This window comes from Beta vulgaris, chromosome 2 (genome assembly GCF_026745355.1).
Source record: "Beta vulgaris subsp. vulgaris cultivar EL10 chromosome 2, EL10.2, whole genome shotgun sequence".
NCBI classification, from domain to species: Eukaryota; Viridiplantae; Streptophyta; class Magnoliopsida; order Caryophyllales; family Amaranthaceae; genus Beta; species Beta vulgaris.
Window position 1 is genome coordinate 43,484,578 of NC_079203.1, and position 18,894 is coordinate 43,503,471.

At 31.9% G+C, this 18,894-nt stretch overlaps 1 non-coding gene across 1 annotated transcript; it reads left to right on the forward strand.

Moving 5' to 3' along the window:
* Window positions 1–18,259: 18,259 nt before the first annotated feature.
* Window positions 18,260–18,346, forward strand: TRNAM-CAU (transfer RNA methionine (anticodon CAU)). The gene is given in 2 exon segments: window positions 18,260–18,297; window positions 18,311–18,346. It is a non-coding gene; the product is annotated as a tRNA-Met (tRNA).
* The last annotated feature ends 548 nt before the right edge of the window (window positions 18,347–18,894 follow it).

An 18,894-nucleotide genomic window follows, 5' to 3' on the forward strand; every position in this document is an offset into this window, starting at 1 on the left:
AAATAGAGATAGAGAAAGGAAATCATAAACTGAAGCATCAAACCCCCTTTCTGCGAACAACTTTTCCAAAAATCCATTTTCAGAAAAATAAAATTACATTAATTTGCGAACTCAGATTGTGTAGGAAAATTTTTAAAATTTTATTTCAAATATAATTGAAACTCAAAGTGTTAAAATTTAAAAGAGAAAAATTAAAAATGACCATTTCATGCTAAAGTAGATTGTGTATGAAAAACTTAAAATTTTATTTCAAATATAATTCAAACTCAAAGTGTTAAAACTTAATAAAGGAGAAAAATTAAAATAACCATTTCATGCAAAATCAAATTGTCTATGAAAAATTTAAAATTCATTTCAAATATAATTGAAACTCAAAGTGTTAACATTTAGAAAAGAAGAAAAAAAAACTAAAATTGTATTATACTTTTCGGTTACAAAATTACTGAAATCCATGATTTAAGAAATTACCTTTCTTTGTTACAAAATCGACCCAATTAGATCTACTGTTTCACGAGACTTGAATTGAAATGCTTGATATTTTGATGTTGTTCTTTGACGTTGACTTGAAAATCTACTGTTGCATGTATTTCTTTGATGTTGTTCGAAAATTTCCTGATTTTGTTATTGTATATTGCATACTTTGATGAACTGGTTGAACTAGGTTCCTTCAAAATATAGGTTGTAGATTTGTAGTGAGAGGAGAGAGAAAATGAATAGTTAGAAATATACTGAAATTTTTAGGCCGAGAGGAGAGTGAGAATGAATAGTTGGAGCATTGTTTTTTTTTATCTGATGGTCTTCAATTCACTCTTACTCTTCACCAATTTAATCTCACTCTTCACCAATTTACATCCACCAAGTAAGATCATGGAGATTAATCAGTTTCATACCATTGATTACATATTTGAAGTTGACTGGCCTGATGAGTGTGCGTGGATTTTCAAGAAAATTAGTTAAAGTAAACAACAGAGTTGTTACAAATGCAATTTCATATTTATACTTATTTATTAAAGTGTTTTAAAATACTATTTGATTGTATTTCAAAGAATCTTATTCACAAAATGGAAGTGACCTTAAATACTAACTTGCATTTTCTTTTTGTTTACTAATTAGTAATAATTAGGCCCAAAAATGTCATCGCACGCATCGCGTGCATAAAAAACTAGTTATTATAATGATAAGTAATAATAATGAATAATTAATAATGGATAATAATAACAGTATTTTTGGATATTTTTAAATGATAGTTATAAATAAATAATATTAATAATCATAAATTATTATTGATAATAATGATAATTAATAATAATTATTTTATATTATTTGTATTAATATATTTATACTTGATGATGATTATATAATAACAATAATATCTAAGAAGTAAAATATTATTACTATTTTAATTATTAGATTTTAATAATATAATAATACTCCCTCCGTTTCCTAAAGATCTTCCTTCTTTCCGTTTAAGGGTGTTTCCAAAAGATCTTCCCACTTTTGCTTTATTCCTTATTTGGCAAAATAAATTTCCATATTTACCCTCTCATGTCACTATCATATTGTCCACCATTACATTATTAATTCAATTTTACTCCCTTTCTCATTTTCCAGAATACTATGTAATAAAAATAGTGATTGGGTCGGACCACGCAAAATTTCATCATAACTCGTTTTGACGCGATTTGATTGATTTATGGGCTAAAAAACATGAGTTTATTTGTGCTTTTGACCTAAACCATATTCCTCCTAATAATAATAATAATAATGATAATAATAATAATAATAATAATAATAATAATAATAATAATAATAATAATGAGTAAAACTATAATAAAAAAATAATATATAGAAAATAATAATAATAATACTTAATAATAATGATATAAAAATAAATAATAATAATAATAATTAATAATAATGATATAAAAATAAATAATAATAATAATAATAATAATAATAATAATAATAATTATAATACTTAGTAAAATAAATCCGAATAACATAATAATAATATTTAACTAAATAGTTATAAAAGAATGGAGCTAAGCTGAACTGAAAATAAGTTGGGGAGAATAGACCCTAAGTGAGAAAGATAAAAAAAATACAAAGGGAGTATTATTATTTATTAGTACCTTTGTTCAAAAGGATTATTATTGTTGCTGTTGTACTTATTAATTTTTAATATTGGTAATTATTATTAATCTTTTTGTTATTATTATAAATGTCATTGTTATTATTATTTTAAGTTATTTTATTGTTATTAAATAATAGAAAATTAAAATCCACGTGTTATGATAGCTCAAATTCATGACAACAAAACTACTTTTATTTTATATGAAAAAAAGAGTTGAGTTTGTCGACTTCTCAAGTGTGAAACATTTTTTTTAAGGGAAAGTGTGAAACATTGTATAAGTGCTCTTATAAATTAATGACTTGGGTTTTATAATTATTTTTAGTAATAATTATTATTATTATGATTATAGTTATTGTTGTTGTTATTATAATAATGATAATATTAATAATAATTATTATTATTAATAATAAAAGTTGTGTAAAAGTTGTAATAGAAAGAAAATGATAATAATAATAATACTATAAATAAGATCTTATAATGTATTGCATAATAATGAATTACAAAATAATAATATATAGTAATAATATATTTTATAAAAGATAAAATCCTGTAAATCAGATCAGTTCAGATCAGATCAGTTCAGATCAGATCAGATCAGAAAAATAATTCCAGATAAGTTCAGATCAGAAAATTTCAGATGAATTAAACACAACCTTAATCTTGTGAAGTTTGAACCAAGTCTACAGTTCATTGTGATTTAGAGATAAAGATAATATCTTTGGACTATATTGGATTGGACTATACTTCCTCCTCTGTTTCGAAATAATTGTACCGTTTTATGTTTTTTCGCTTGTCGATATATGGTTTTAAATATTAATATCTTTAATTATTAATGAATAAAAATCATAAATAGTTAATATTTAAAAAATATATGCATTGAGATGAATCTAATCAACAGTTATTAGATAAATAAATTCTTCTCGAAGGTTGTGCTACAAAATCTCATATGACTATATTTTTTCTAAAATATAAATTACCAAAGATAATTAAAGGGTTTGGTAAGATAAACGAAAATGAAATTGAAAGGATTATGATAAACAGGGGAAATGATGATAAAAAATATTATTTTAAATAATTATTTGATATTATATTGGAATGGAAACAATCATAACACATCCTTTTTCCTTATGTTTGGTATAGTTAAGGATGGAAAGAAAACACTTTTGTTTAATTTAATTAACAACCCTCACCAACATTTGTTAAATATAATTAACATCAAATGATTGGCCTAGTTATATATACTAACGTAAACCCCTTAATATCTCTCTCTCTCTCATCTTCTTCTTCTTCTTCTACCCATTGTCAATTCTCACACCCACCAACCACTACCACTATACCTGATAAATCGGTCGGGTCGGTTTTGGTCTGTCAGAAATGGGTTTCGATCATTTTCAAGTCAGTCATTTTTCTATAACGGATCGACTTTCTTTGTTCATGACCCGTTTCTTTCGGTAATAGGTCGATCGGTCTAACTTTTTGTTCAATTCTAGTAAAGAAAAGAAAGGGAAGGGAAAGAAAAGAAAGAAAATAAATTTCATATTCCCATGTTTGGTTTAAAGAAAAGAAAATATATTTCATTTCCTTGGTTAGAAAAGGAAAGAAATTACTTCGTAATGATATTATAGTGGAAGGTCTATGTGGCGACTGTAGTTTTGATGAAGAATATGTCCATTTGTATCAATGTGTTATGTTCTTGTTGGAATTGAATATCTTTATTGATGTGGTATAGCTTTTTTATTAATGAAGTGTTTTTTTTATATAAAAAAAAATCCCCTATTTCTTACCGGAAAGAAAAGTGAAAAATTTGTAAAGTTATTTTTCTTTGACTTTCTTTCTTTTTCAATCAAATCCTTTATTAACTTTCTAACTAAACATCAAAAGGTGATATATATTCAATTCCTTTCCTTTCTTTTAATACTATTCAGTTCATTTCAATTGTTTTCAGCCGAAAAGAATGGAGATGATAAGAGAGCAAACAAACTTTTGTTAAATTGAAATAAAGATATAAGGGCATTTTAGGATTTTCCCTTTTTACATTTAGTAATACATAGTGCATTTAGCAGCACACAAAATAAACGGATGAAATAACATAATTTTAAGACATATATCCCAAGAAAATAAAACTGGGCACACAACCTATTCATTTAAAATATTTCTCCCAATCAATAAATAAAAAATATCTTCAACTTTCGTTCAAAGTACTGACAAAATACTAAACAATTTACATTGTTCCTTATTATGGCCTGAAATGCAACAGATCTAAAAAGTGTTACACGCTTAGTGTTCCAATAAATCAATTTTGTAGTAGTGGCCTGAGTCTATGTGACTAATGTAGTTTTGATGAAGAATATGTCCATTTGTTTCAATGTGTAATGTTCTTGTTGGAATTGAATATCTTTGTTGATGCCGTATAGATTTCTTATTAATGAATTGTTTTTTTCTATAAAAAAAAACCCCTATTTTTTACCGGAAAGAAAAGTGAAAAATTTGTGAAGTTGTTTTTCTTTGATTTTCTTTCCTTTTCAATAAAATCTTTTATTAACTTTCGAACCAAACATCAAAGGTTGATACATATTCAATTCATTTTCTTTCCTTTCTTTTAATACTATTCAGTTCATTTCACTTGTTTTCAGCCGAAAAGAATGAAGATGATAAGAGAGCAAACAAACTTTTGTTAAATTGAAATAAAGATATAAGGGCATTTTAGGACTTTTCCTTTTTACATTTAGTAATACATAGTGCGTTTAGCAGCCCACAAAAAAAAAAAACGATGAAATAACATAAATTCAAGACATTTATCCCAAGAAGAAAAAAATTGGGCACACAACCTCTTCATTTAAAATATTTCTCCCAATCAATAAATAAAAAATATTTTACCCTGTATATAGTAAACTATTAATAGTCAATAATATACTACAAAGTAAATGTATTTGTGGTCATATGTGTGTGTGGGAGATTATGTGGGAGTGAGCAGTTGTTTAAATTAATTATGTTAGGAAAACAATTGTGCTTATACTAAAATAACCTTGCTTAATTAAATAAAGAGCGAAGAATGATTAGTAAGGGCAGTATAGTAATCTTACATGATTATATTATATTTAATTTACTAAAATAACCTTACTCAAATAAAAAGTGAACAATAATTTGTAAGAGCAGTAGTATAATAATATCTCATGTGATAATAATATATTCAATTTCCTTTCCAAAAAAATGCATATTACCAAAAATTTTTGCTCCAAATTGTAATGCTCCAAATTTTCAGCTTTTTGGAGCCAAAATCAAATGTTTTTTCAATCCATAAAACATCCCAAAAACTATAAACCCTCCCATTTCAGAACATTACAATTTTGTTCCTCTTTCCTCTTCTTCTCCTACCTTAACTGTTTCATTGTTCACAAAAAAAAACATTCAGCAATTAGACACTGTAAACACATCACCTTAGTTAAATTAGTTTTACCAATTACTTTGTACAACAAAAAAAAAATCACAAAAAAAATCAGATCGCTTCATATCATTGAAGAATTTGCATCATGAAGGATGGAGGACTTGATGACCCAGGCTTCTTCTCAATTGAGTAGCTATTGTGGGAGGATTTTGAGCTACAAGCTCAGAAATAATTGAAGATGAGGAAGAAGAACTTGCAGAAGAAGAAGCAAACATAAATGCAATAATTATACGGCACAATAGAGATCTAACACTACCACAAAGGAGAAAAATTGTTGATTGTCTACTACTAAATGAGAATGAGGGGGTAATGAAATGGGGATTTCAAAGTAAACTTGCAAAGGAATTAGGTGTCCATTAAAGCACCGTAAATCGCATCTACAAAGATGTAATGAAACAAATAAGTCCTCACATATAATGTAATGCATGTTATGAAGATAATGATAGTTAAGAGTTCATTTATGTCGTACTACTTTTATTTGCAGATGAGATCAGGTTATTGGAACTACCCACCCAAGTCGTATATGGCAGACAAATTACAAAATTGATAACTTAACATCATTTGACTTCTTTAATGCATCAGGATTAACATAGTCATCAATACATAATCCATGTTTGATTCCTCAACAAGTTTGAACCACAAAGTGAATTCAAACTTGGAGCCAAGAACAGGGTTATGTGATATGTTGAATCCCTTTCATCATTTGCATTAGTTGTGACTATTATCTCTCACAAAATGTTCATTGAGATGTAAAGGGATTCATTTCAACCAAACACAATCCATCCAAGCAAAAAAAACAAAGCGACAAACAATTACAACACAATCCAAGTGAATTAGGAATGCAATTTAACCAAATTGTCAAGCAACAAACACAATCCAATATGTAGTCCATTCCAAAAACCAACAGAACCAAATCCATTCCCATCCAATCCAACAGTCCAACCAACAAACCAACAGGATCAAATCCAATCCAATCCAACAGTCCAACCAAGAAACCAACAGAATCCAACTGAATCCAATTTAATTAATCCAACAATAAATCCAACCAATTTTCATACACAATACAAACATGCAACCATAGATAAATTCACCAATAAAGAGAGACTCAAAATACTGTTCATGCTAAATTGGGACTCATAATAGATTTGCCAATGTGAAAAATAATCAGCAAACTCAACATACCAACAACATAGATGATCATAAAAAAAATGGTCAGGTTCAGTATAGTATAGATGTTGTTTCATATGACATTATTATGTACTTGACATCTAATTAACCTTCCCAAGCACTCGTTCACAAACTATTTTATGGAAGTCTGTATTAAGTAATTGACACTATTCTAATTTTTCCATTTATAATAGTCTACTCAATTTTTTACAATTTTAACATAACTTGACCCCCACTCTTAACAAAAATCTCATTTCTTCTAAACTGCCTTCATTGGACACCACTTCCACGAGTTCCACCACCTGTTTCACTTGCCTTCATCCTAGTAAATATATAATGAACATCGATATAATCGAAAATAGCATCAATGCCATGTTAAAGACAAATGGAAATAATCACATTAATACTTAAAATAAATATATAAGTAAAAATAGTTTTTCTTACGTTTTTTTTTAACGACAAAGGAAAATAATCATATTAATACTTAAAATAACAACCTAAGCACCAAACCATAGTTTGTGCATGCAAAGCTAAGTAACAACAAGTAGCAAAAGTATAAAATATTTTGCCTAAACATGAACCACTAATCCGTAATTTAAAAGCTTGTTGTTCACTCTTTCATATTTGGTACAAGTATCCCAAATATTTTGGATGATCCAATAATCTTCCTTCACTCCAGTTTCTACATGTTCACACTGACCACATCCTACCACCATCACAGCATGCAATGGCCTCACTAACTCATCATTGGCCAAGCAGTTGTAATATTTGGATTTCATCACTATAAGATCTACTTTGTCTTCAATGTTGAAAATACTGCCATAAAAGGGCACAATTTGCAAATGCTCGCGCAAAACCTCAAACTTCTTGTTTTTGTACTACTCACCCATGAACTCATAATCTCCACTAATGACATTATAACCCTTGATGGTGTGAGCTGTACAACCAACCATGTTGTAGGCATCAACATTAGCAATCCCGTTTCTGAGATTTTGGAGGCCTAAGACCGAACCTAATTGCCCTAATTAAATCGAAGATTTTAAATGTTTAATTAGCAAAAAACTCGTATTTTTATTAGCAGAAATGACACGATTGACCTGAGTATGGATCATTGGGTCACCAACAATACCATTGATGTCTTTGCCTTCCTATCGAACAGTAAAAATTTGGAATACAGGATTGAGTTAAGCGACTTTATCAACTTTGATTTTTTCTTTGACTGCAATCTTTTTGTAAGTATCATTCTTGCTCTTTATTTGTTAATTGTATAAGTTTAATTACTTTTATTATCCAGCATTTAATGTCATCATAATATACATTTATGTCATTATAATTGAGTTTTACGTCAGAATGATTCATTCATTATGTCATTATCTTTTCTGGATCAACCGAAAAATCAACAGTGTTTTGGTCCAGAATCTTTTTCTGTGATAAGAATGTTTTGAGCTGGGATATGAACGTCATATTAGCAGAAATGACACGATTGACTTGAGTAGGGATCATTGGGTCACCAACAATACCATTGATGCCTTTGCCTTCATATCGAATAGTAAAAATTTGGGATATAGGGTTGAGTTAAGCGAATTTATCAACTCTGATTTCTTCTTTGACTGCAATATTTTTTGTAAGTATCATTCTTGCTCTTTCTTTGTTAATTGTATAAGTTTACTTACTTTTATTATCTGTTTACTTTGTGTCAGTATAAATTATCGATAAAGTCACAAAGTAAACTGATAATAAATGCAAATAAACTTATACAATTAACACATAAAGAGCAATAATGATATTTACGAAAAGATTGCCGTCAAAGAAGAAATGGGAGTTGACAAATTCGCTTAACTCAACCCTATATTCCAAATTTATACTGTTCGATATGAAGGCAAAGACATCAATGGTATTGTTGGTGACCCAATGATCCATACTCAGGTCAATCGTGATTTCTGCTAATTGAAATACGACATTCATCTCTGAGTTCAAAACATGCAATTTCTTCAACCTCCTCCACAAGATCTTTATTTTTTTATTCCGCTTCCTCCTTAGGAGTCAAGTCATGAAGATGGCGTATATTTTCAAACTCTGAGTAGAAACAATAATTAGTAAAACTCAATGCTGTCGTCGACATATTCTCATACATATGAGATTTGTAGTTAAGATGACGGATAACAAATACTCTTCCAAACTCTTTAGAAATAAGGTATGTGGTTAGACAACCATCTCATCTTTTTCCGAGCTACGTTCACAACAGAAGATATTCTGGACCAAAAAACTAGTATTTTAATTAGCAGAAATGACACGATTGGCCTGAGTATGGATCATTGGGTCACCAACTGATGTGTTTGCATTCATATCGAACAGTAAAAATTTGGAATATAGGGATGAGTTAAGCGAATTTGTCAACTTTGATTTATTCTTTGACTGTAATCTATTTGTAAGTAACTTTCTTGCTCTTTATTTGTTAATTATATAAGTTTATTTACTTTTATTATCGAGCATTTAATGTCATCATAATATACATTTATGTCATTATAATTGAGTTTACGTCAGAATGATTTATTCATTAGGTTATTATCTTTTCTGGATCGACCGAAAAATCAACAGTTTTTTGGTCCAGAATGTTTTTCTGTAATAAGAATGTTTTGAACTCGGAGATGAATGTCGTATTTTAATTAGCAGAAATGACACGATTGACCTGAGTATGGTCATTGGGTCACCAACAATACCATTGATGCATTTGTCTTCCTATCGAACAGTAAAAATTTTGAATATAGGATTGAGTTAAGCGAATTTATCAACTCAGATTTCTTCTTTGACTGCAATCTTTTTGTAAGTATCATTCTTGCTCTTTATTTGTTAATGGTATAAGTTTATTTACTTCTATTATCCAGCATTTAATGTCATCATAATATACATTTATGTCATTATAATTGAGTTTTACGTCAGAATGATTCATTCATTATGTCATTATCTTTTCTGGATCAACCGAAAAATCAACAGTGTTTTGGTCCAGAATATTTTTCTGTGATAATAATGTTTTGAATTGGGAGATGAATGTCGTATTTTAATTAGCAGAAATGACACGATTGACCTGAGTATGGATCTGCTTATGATCATTAGAATGCTTGATAGGTGGGAAATTCTAGTTAACACCCAATACCAAAACAAATGGGAAAATTTGATGAACTATAAAAATAAATTCGAAAGGATACAAGCACCATATGTCAAAAAGGCTAATCCAAAAGTGCAAGTCAAAACACCTTGTTTTTGAAAGAAAGAAGAAGAGACGAGAGAGGAGAGATGAGAGAGGAGAGAGAAGAGAGGAGAGAGAAGAGAGTAGAAAGATAAATGAGGGTTTCTAAACAAAATTGCTAGACTCTGCCAAAAAATTTAAATGACCCTTTTTTGACCCGACCCGACCAGTTAATATCTTATTAGGGTCAGACCCTATATGACCCGACCCTATTTTAATTGGGTCGGGTCATGACCCTATAATAAAGGGTCGGGTCAAGGGTCTTTTTTGGGGACCCGACCCATTGAACAGGTCTAAATTACTTACACAAAGATTGCAGTCAAAGAAGAAATCGGAGTTGACAAATTCGCTTAACTCAACCCTACATTCCAAATTTATACTGTTCAATATGACGACAAAGACATCAATGGTATTGTTGGTGACCTAATGATCCATACTCAGGTCAATCTTGTCATTTCTGCTAATTAAAATACGACATTCATCTCTCAGTTCAAAACATGCAATTTCTTCAACCTTCACGACAAGCTCTTTACTTTTTTTTCTTCCGCTTCCTCCTTAGGAGTCAAGTCATGAAGATGGCGTATATCTTCACACTCTGAGTAGAAACAATAATTAGTAAAACACAGTGCTGTCGTCGACATATTCTCATACGTATGAGATTTGTAGTTAAGATGACGGCTAACAAATACTCTTCCAAACTCTTTAGAAATAAGGTATGTAGTTAGACAACCTATCTTGATCTCATCTACTTCCAAGCTACATTCACAACCAAAAAATATTCTGGACCGAAAAACTCGTATTTTAATTAGTAGAAATGACACGATTGACCTGAGTATGGATCATTGGGTCACCAACAATACCGTTGATGCCTTTGTCTTCATATCGAACAGTAAAAATTTGGAATATAGGGTTGAGTTAAGCGAATTTATCAACTCTGATTTCTTCTTTGACTGCAATCTTTTTGCAAGTATCATTCTTGCTCTTTCTTTGTTAATTGTATAAGTTCACTTACTTTTATTATCCAGCATTTAATGTCATCATAATATACATTTATGTCATTATAATTGAGTTTTACATCATAATGATTCATTCATTATGTTATTATCTTTTCTGGATCGACCGAAAAATCAACAGTTTTTTGGTCCAGAATATTTTTCTGTGATAAGAATATTTTGAACTGGGAGATGAACGTCGTATTTTAATTAGCAGAAATGACACGATTGACCTGAGTATGGATCATTGGGTCACCAACAATACCATTGATGCCTTTGCCTTCATATCGAACAATAAAAATTTGGAATATAGGGTTAAGTTAAGCGAGAGAGTGTTTTATTATGTCTCATAAACTGATCAGAGGCACTGATTTTATAGCAGAAAATCAGGCCAAAAATGGAAGGCAGTAAATAGGAGGATATCAAGGGATTGCCATCAATCATGTAACGGTCAAAACATTACCAGACTCCAATTGTCACACACGCGCTCAATCCCGGGTCGAAAACTTTAGTTAAGTTAAGTTTATTCCCCAAAGCCCATGGCCTTGGCCCGATCCGAACGGGCAGCGCGCGCGCGTATGATAGCAAGCCCAAACCAAATATGACTCCAACCCTAAAAGCATCTCAAGTACCAACTCATTAATAGGAAGGAGGGAGAGAATATATAAACAAGGAGGCATTCCCTCCCACAAGCAATGTGAGACAATTGAATAAAAGAAGCTAAGAAGCTTTAATTCCAACAATCCCCACAAAGGCTCTGAAAAGCAAAAGAAATTCCTGGGTAAGGAAAGGAAAGTAATTAAGCACCAATATCTTTCGATTTGAATTGATGCATAGTGAAATGAGGCAACAACTTACTATCTAGTGAGTGAATTTCTCTTGAACTCACTAGAGTTCCGTTGAGACCCCCACAACACATACCTACCTTAAGATCGTGCAATCTCCGCGATACATCACAAGCGCTTTATAGCCATGCGCATTCCTTGGGTCTAATAAGTGTTATAGAAAGACAACCCAGTCTTTCATAGAAGGCGGCTTAACCTCCACACTTACGTAGGTAGTCCATCAAGTGTTTCTCAATAACACCACCCCGGAGGGATATGGAACTATTAAGAGTAAAGCTCAACCTCTCAATGTATATCCATCAAGTGCGTCTCAGTAGCACCACCAATAGGCTATGGATAAAAAGCACTACCATGCGTCATAGGGATGAGATATGTAGTGCAAGTTAAGATTTTATGGCTTCGTTTGACCTCAAACGGGTATCCACCTTAAAATCTCAACTAATGGGCTTTAGCCCCATCCCCCTCGACGACTCTAGGACAACTCTCCTAGATAACCCCTTAGTAAAGGGGTCTGCAAGATTTCTTTCGGACCTCACATAGTCCAAAGAAATTACCCCATTTTTCAGGAGTTGTTTGACGACTCCATGTCTGATCCGTATGTGTCTCTTCTTACCATTTAGACACTGTTCTTAGCAACACCAATGGCTGCTTGAGAATCACAATGAAGAAAGACAGGTGCACCCTGTCCTCCCATAAGGAACATCAGACAACAGATTTCTCAACCATTCAGCTTCTTGCCCTGCCAACTCGAGGGCAATGAACTCAGACTCCATGGTGGAACGTGCTATACAAGTCTGCTTCGAAGACTTCCACGATATAGCACCACCACCAAGGGTAAACACATAGCCACTAGTTGAACTAATCTCATCATTACCAGATACCCAATTTGCATCACAAAATCCTTCAAGAACAGCAGGAAATTTAGAGTAATGCAGACAAAAATCAACAGTTCCTTTTAGGTATCTGAGAAGACGATGAAGAGCACTCCAGTGTTCATTACTAGGGTTAGTGGTATTACTAAGTCTACTCACTGTATAAGCTATGTCAGGTCGAGTACAGTTCATGAGGTACAGAAACTACCTATGATTTTCGCATATTCACTTTGTGAGACACTTCACCTAAGTTCTTGGTCAAATGAATACTAGAATCATAGAGAGAACTTACTGGAACAACATCAAAGGAATTAAACTTTTTAAGCACCTTTTCCACATAATGAGACTGACTAAGGGAAATGCGATCGGAGGTTTTCTTAAGTCTTACTCCTAAAATCAAATCAGCTTCTCCCAAATCTTTCATCTCAAACTTTGAAGACAAAAAAATTTTAGTATCATTAACCACCTTTAAGTTGTTACCAAAAATCAGCATGTCATCCACATAAAGACATATAATAACACAATTTGAAGGATATCAAGGGATTGCCATCAATCCTGTAACGGTCAAAACGTTACAAGACTCCAACTGTCACACACGCGCTCAATCCCGGGTCCAAAAACTTTAGTTAAGTTTATTCCCCAAAGCCCAAAGCCTAAAGCCCAAGGCCCATGGCCGTGGCCCGGTCCGGGCGTGTGATAGCAAGCCCAAACCAAACATGACATCCAACCACAAAAGCATCTCATGTACCAACTCAATAATAGGAATGAGGGAATATACAAAAAAGGAGGCATTCCCTCCCACAAGCAATGTGGGACAATAGAATAAAAGAAGCTAAGAAGCCTTAACTCCAACATATACAAAGGAATGGTTGTCCATATCAACTTCATAGCTCAGCTGTTGAGTAGATCTGACCAAGAAATGTTCTTTGTTGTACTGTCAATCCCGCGATTCAGCATTGAGGGAGGCTGAGAGAATTGGAAGGAAGCCTTTGTTAAAATGGAAGCATGTCGTCGATTGGAGAAGGTTGATTCTAGTAATGGTCCTTGCATTCCCAAAACAATGACGATAGTGTTGGAACAGTTATTCATCCCAGTCCATGAGATGGGCACACTGCTGCAGATGGAGATGACGTTGCTGGTTATGCTTTCATGATAATGGGCACTTGTATCTACTAATGAGTTTGCCCTGGGTGGATTTCTTTTTAGAGTTCGTATTGTGTCGGACTCGTCCGACACAATCAGCCCGTCGGACCACTTCACTTGAGTTTCAGGTAGTCTTCATTTTTTTTTCAGGTAGTCTTCATTTTTTTTTCAGGTAGTCTTCATTTTTTTTCAGTTAGTCTTCATTCTTTTTCAGTTAGTCTAAATGAAAGTAAGTTACCTCTAAATGAAAGTAACTTAGGTCTAACTGAAAGTAACTTAGGTCTAAATGAAAGTAACTTAGGTCTAACTGAAAGTAACTTAGGTCTAGATGAAAGTAACTTAGGTCATTTTTTTTCAGGTAGTCTTCATTTTTTTTCAGGTAGTCTTCATTTTTTTTCAGGTAGTCCATTATTTCTTTCAGTTGGCCCATTATTTCTTTCAGTTGGTCCATTTTTTGTTTCAGTTGATCCATTATTTGTTTCAGTTGGTATACATATTACGAAACAAAGTCCAACTGAAAGAAAACAAAGTCCAACTGAAACAAAACAAAGTCCAACTGAAACAAAACAAAGTCCAACTGAAAAAAAAAACACTAACCTCTGCTTTCTCTCACTTTCTCCTTCTTCTTCATTCCTCTTAGCTGATTTTTTTCTTCTTTGTTAGATCAATAAAGAATCGAGACTGAGATTAACCTTGCTTTATTTCTCACTTTCTCCTTCATTTTTTTTTGATAGTTTGCCGTCTTTTCGTCTACTAAGTAAGTCGGCAAACTATCACAGCCTTATATAATGAAAAGACGAAATGTTCCGACTTACTTAATTCGTCTATTAAGTTTGATTACTTAATGAAAGAAAAGACGGAATGAAGGGTGCGTAATTCGTCTACTTAAGTTTGATTACTTAAGAGTCCAGTAGACGAAACAATCATGGTTTGATTACTTAATGAAAAGACGGCAAACTATCAAAAAATGGAGACGAAATGCATTTTCGTCTACTTCATTCTTTGTAGCACACTATGATTGTTTTTATTCATGTTCCGACATTTTCTCTCTCCTCAGTCCTCAATATGGGTGCGTAAATGGTGTTTGTGGGATGCAACGGAGTTAGTGGTGGTTGAGTGAGAAGGAGGGAGGGGTAAAGGGAAAGAAGGGCGGCGAAGTCTGCATTCTCTTACTAAGGCCATTTGAGTATTGGGCTCAGCCCGTCTGACAGTAAGTATTGGTCAGACGGTCTGACCCAATACTTTCACTTCTTTTTATGTTTTGGGATGGTTAATATGATTTGCGGTGGGAAACTTTACCACGTCTATCTAGTGTAACACTTTTGGGATATTTGAAAGTAATGATAATGCATATATGTTCAAAATTTTCAAATATGAGCTTACAGTGGTGTTGTGGAGCTTTTCTATGAAGTTATTGTAGGGTTTAAACTTTTTAAGTGTGCTACTACTATGCTAGGCTACTAAATCGCAAATTCAATTATACTATTGGTTGTATATCTTAAGATATTGAATTTTAGTGTATTTTACAGAGATCAACCAAACAAACTACTAAAACAACGCGGATAGAACATTTAGGGGTGTTTGGCTTGATATATTTTGGAGCTAGCATTTTGTGGGCTAAAAAAAGTGGGTTTATTTGTGCTTTGATCTAAACCATGTTCCTCCTAATAATAATAGTAATAATAATGAGTAAAGCTATAATAGACAAAATAATATATAGAAACAACAACAACAATAATAATAATACTTAATAGTAATGATATATATTTAAATAATAATAATAATAATAATGATAATAGTAATAATAATAATAATAATAATAATAATAATAAGAATAAGGATAATAATAATAAGAGTAATTAGTAAAATAAATTATACCAACATAATAATATTTAACAAAATGGTTATAAAAGAATGGAGCTGAACTGAACTGAACTGATTGGAGATGAACTGAACTGATTGGAGCTAAACTGAACTGAACTGAAAATAAGTTGGGAAGAACAAGCCCTAAGTCAAATTCATTATTGGATGTCCTAGTAGAATTTTCTTTTAGCCGCCAAATCGATTTTCATCTGTGACAAGGTTGCTGCAATAAAGAAATTGAATCATGTTGGAAGAAGCACATTTATCATTTATCCATCACACAGGGCTAATTTAACATGATACAACTGGCGGATGTTTAAAATTCTATATGGATATAATATAGCATCTATATTGTAATGACAATTAATGAAATTGGATTAGTTGGGTTGATTTTGCATGTTTTTATAATATGTTTCAACAAGTGCAAGGTTCAATTTTAGAAAACTGACTTGTGTTTCGTAATTTTAATTTGTTTTTTTCTACTAGTTATAAAATTTGAACCCAACTCAACATAAGCTCGTTCTAGCATGATTTACAAGTTGGCCCACCAATTAGTTTGCTCATTTAAATTAAAGTTAAAAAACATGAAAACAATATGAGCTAGGCACAACACGAGTCGGTTTATCTTGGCACTAGGCATTGATCGATCATTTTTCTTGAAAACCTGGTACAACACGACTTTATCTTGACCCGTTTAAGACACTACATTCAAGATATGGGTGATCTTACTTATAATATAACAATATCTTTGAACATCTCACTACTACATTTATGTCAGTTTTCTTTTAAGGGTCCGTTCTCCCTATCTTTTTTCAGTTCAGTTATATACTTATGTTCACTTCAGTTATGTACTTGTGTTCACTTCAGTTCCTAATTTCCTTCTCTCATAAACAATTCATTTCAATTTAGCTCAGTTCAAATGTTTTCGACCGAAGCAAACATACCCTAAGTGGTTAATCAAATTGTATTAGTAATATACTAGATTAATACCCGCGCGATTCACGGTTTTTGAACATATATCATCTATGCATTAAGTTTTTTCCGAATCATTTAAAATTCTATGTAACATTAATATTAAAATTAATTAATCAATTCAACCTTCATCACTCAAGAGAAACGCTACTGATAAGGTAAATATTTTAAATGTCCATATATTTAGAAACTCAAAAGGCATATTGCATACATGTTTCTGACCCGTTTCATCTTCTACCTGCTCAATGTCTATTTCTATTTTTTTATTAGGAAATCAAGTCAGCCCAAATACCAACACATTGGCTGGTAAGGCATGCATAGCATGCTAAGAAAATACTAAGTATCGGACCCTTGACTTCAGGAGTCAAGGGGGAGCGCTCTACCCACTTGAGCTAACTCCTACCTTAATGTCTATTTCTATTTAAACAATTAATAATGTAGTATCCATCTTTAAAAATATTAAAAGTATTTTATATACACAAGTGAAGGTAAATTCATATAAATCTTTATCCATCACTTATACAGCGTTTAAAATATTAAACTTATTTACCCTATTACCTACTTAGTCATATTCGTACTTAGACACTCGGGGCCATCCAATAATTTCCCCACCATTTTACCGCACTCTTTTTTCTCTCAATTAATAAGTTTTCATTATATCAACTTATTGAAGTGAAAAAATTTAATTAACAACTTAAAATAGTAAACATTTATTATTTTTGTACAATTTCTGTAATGAAGGTCGTTTCTTCTTCTATTCAATATCTCAAAAAGGTTTGGTTAATATGTGAAAGTGGCCTAAGGTTGTTTGTTATAAACAAATTTCTTTTTTAGATCTTAAGTTGCCAGAATAAATTTAAAAGATTGTTTTTCGCACAATGTGATATATAAAAGGTCTATTTTGACCAATTTTCCTAATTTGAATACGTCAACTTCATGTGTGTATTTTGGACGCATGTGTGTAGTTTGGACGCATGTGTGTAGTTTGGTTGTGTTTCTCTTGGATTCAAACAATGTGAACAACAAAGGAAGGTGCAACATCAACATATGTCATACGGGGTTGTTACAAGAGACGCGAGAATTATTGTTGTGCTTTAATTAAAATTTGATGCTGCATGAAATGGTGTTTAGATACTTCACTCTTTTCAAAAGATCTTCCTATTTTGACGAATTTTCTTTTAAAAAAGATTCCAAATAGCATGAACAAAAATAGTGGTAGGGAATTTGTTTTTAACATGAAGCTGGGCTCTCGAGTGAAAAATAAGAAAGAGCAGTCTAGAACAACACACTGGGGATCGTTATTGAAGATAGTACGAGTGTGGAGAATAATTGTGTTAACCTGATTAGGCTAATCCTGACATTCAATATATATAGTGTTTACAATACAGACCTATAACTAGTAAAAGACTATTCCATCCTTTACATATAATTTTACTCTAATATACCCCTTCAATCTTTATAAGGTGAAACAACGGATAAATTGGTACGATCTTATGCTTTTGCTTGTTTGTTAAAATTTTCCTATCAAATGTTTACTTCCATTGTAATATAAATAATTGCCTTTTACTTAACAATTATTGGGGTGGTGGCGCAGTTGGCTAGCGCGTAGGTCTCATAGCTAAGTTGAGTGATCCTGAGGTCGAGAGTTCGAGCCTCTCTCACCCCAAGTTATTTTTGCTGCCATTATTTTCCAAGTTTCATGTACTGATGTACTATTCTACAAGTTTATACCCATAGTCTGCGTTTCTCTTATTAACTTTCTTTTTTTTCTTTCTAAAATGACAAGTTAAAATGACAAGTTGCCGAATGCAGAAGACAAAGATTAATTAAATTATACATGTCAATGACCCTGTTTTCTTAGATACTACTTCCTCTACACTTGCTATACTTCATTTCTCTCACTGGGTTGCTAAATGTCGTTCTTGTTTTCTTACCAACACCCAATATACATACTTCTTATGTATTTATACTCACACGTACACATTCCCTTACTCTTCCTCGCTCTCCCATTCTCATACTTCCTCGCTCATACTTCCTCTCCGACTACTTCTTCGGCCAATTTTCTGATCACTATCTCATCTCACACATTAAAGGAGGTTGAACGATATCATCACGCCATTACTCCTTCCTCAACATCTTCAACAACCTTTCTGGCACATTATGTGCAACTTTTTCGGCCACATTGTTGCATTATCAATATTAATGGAATTTCGT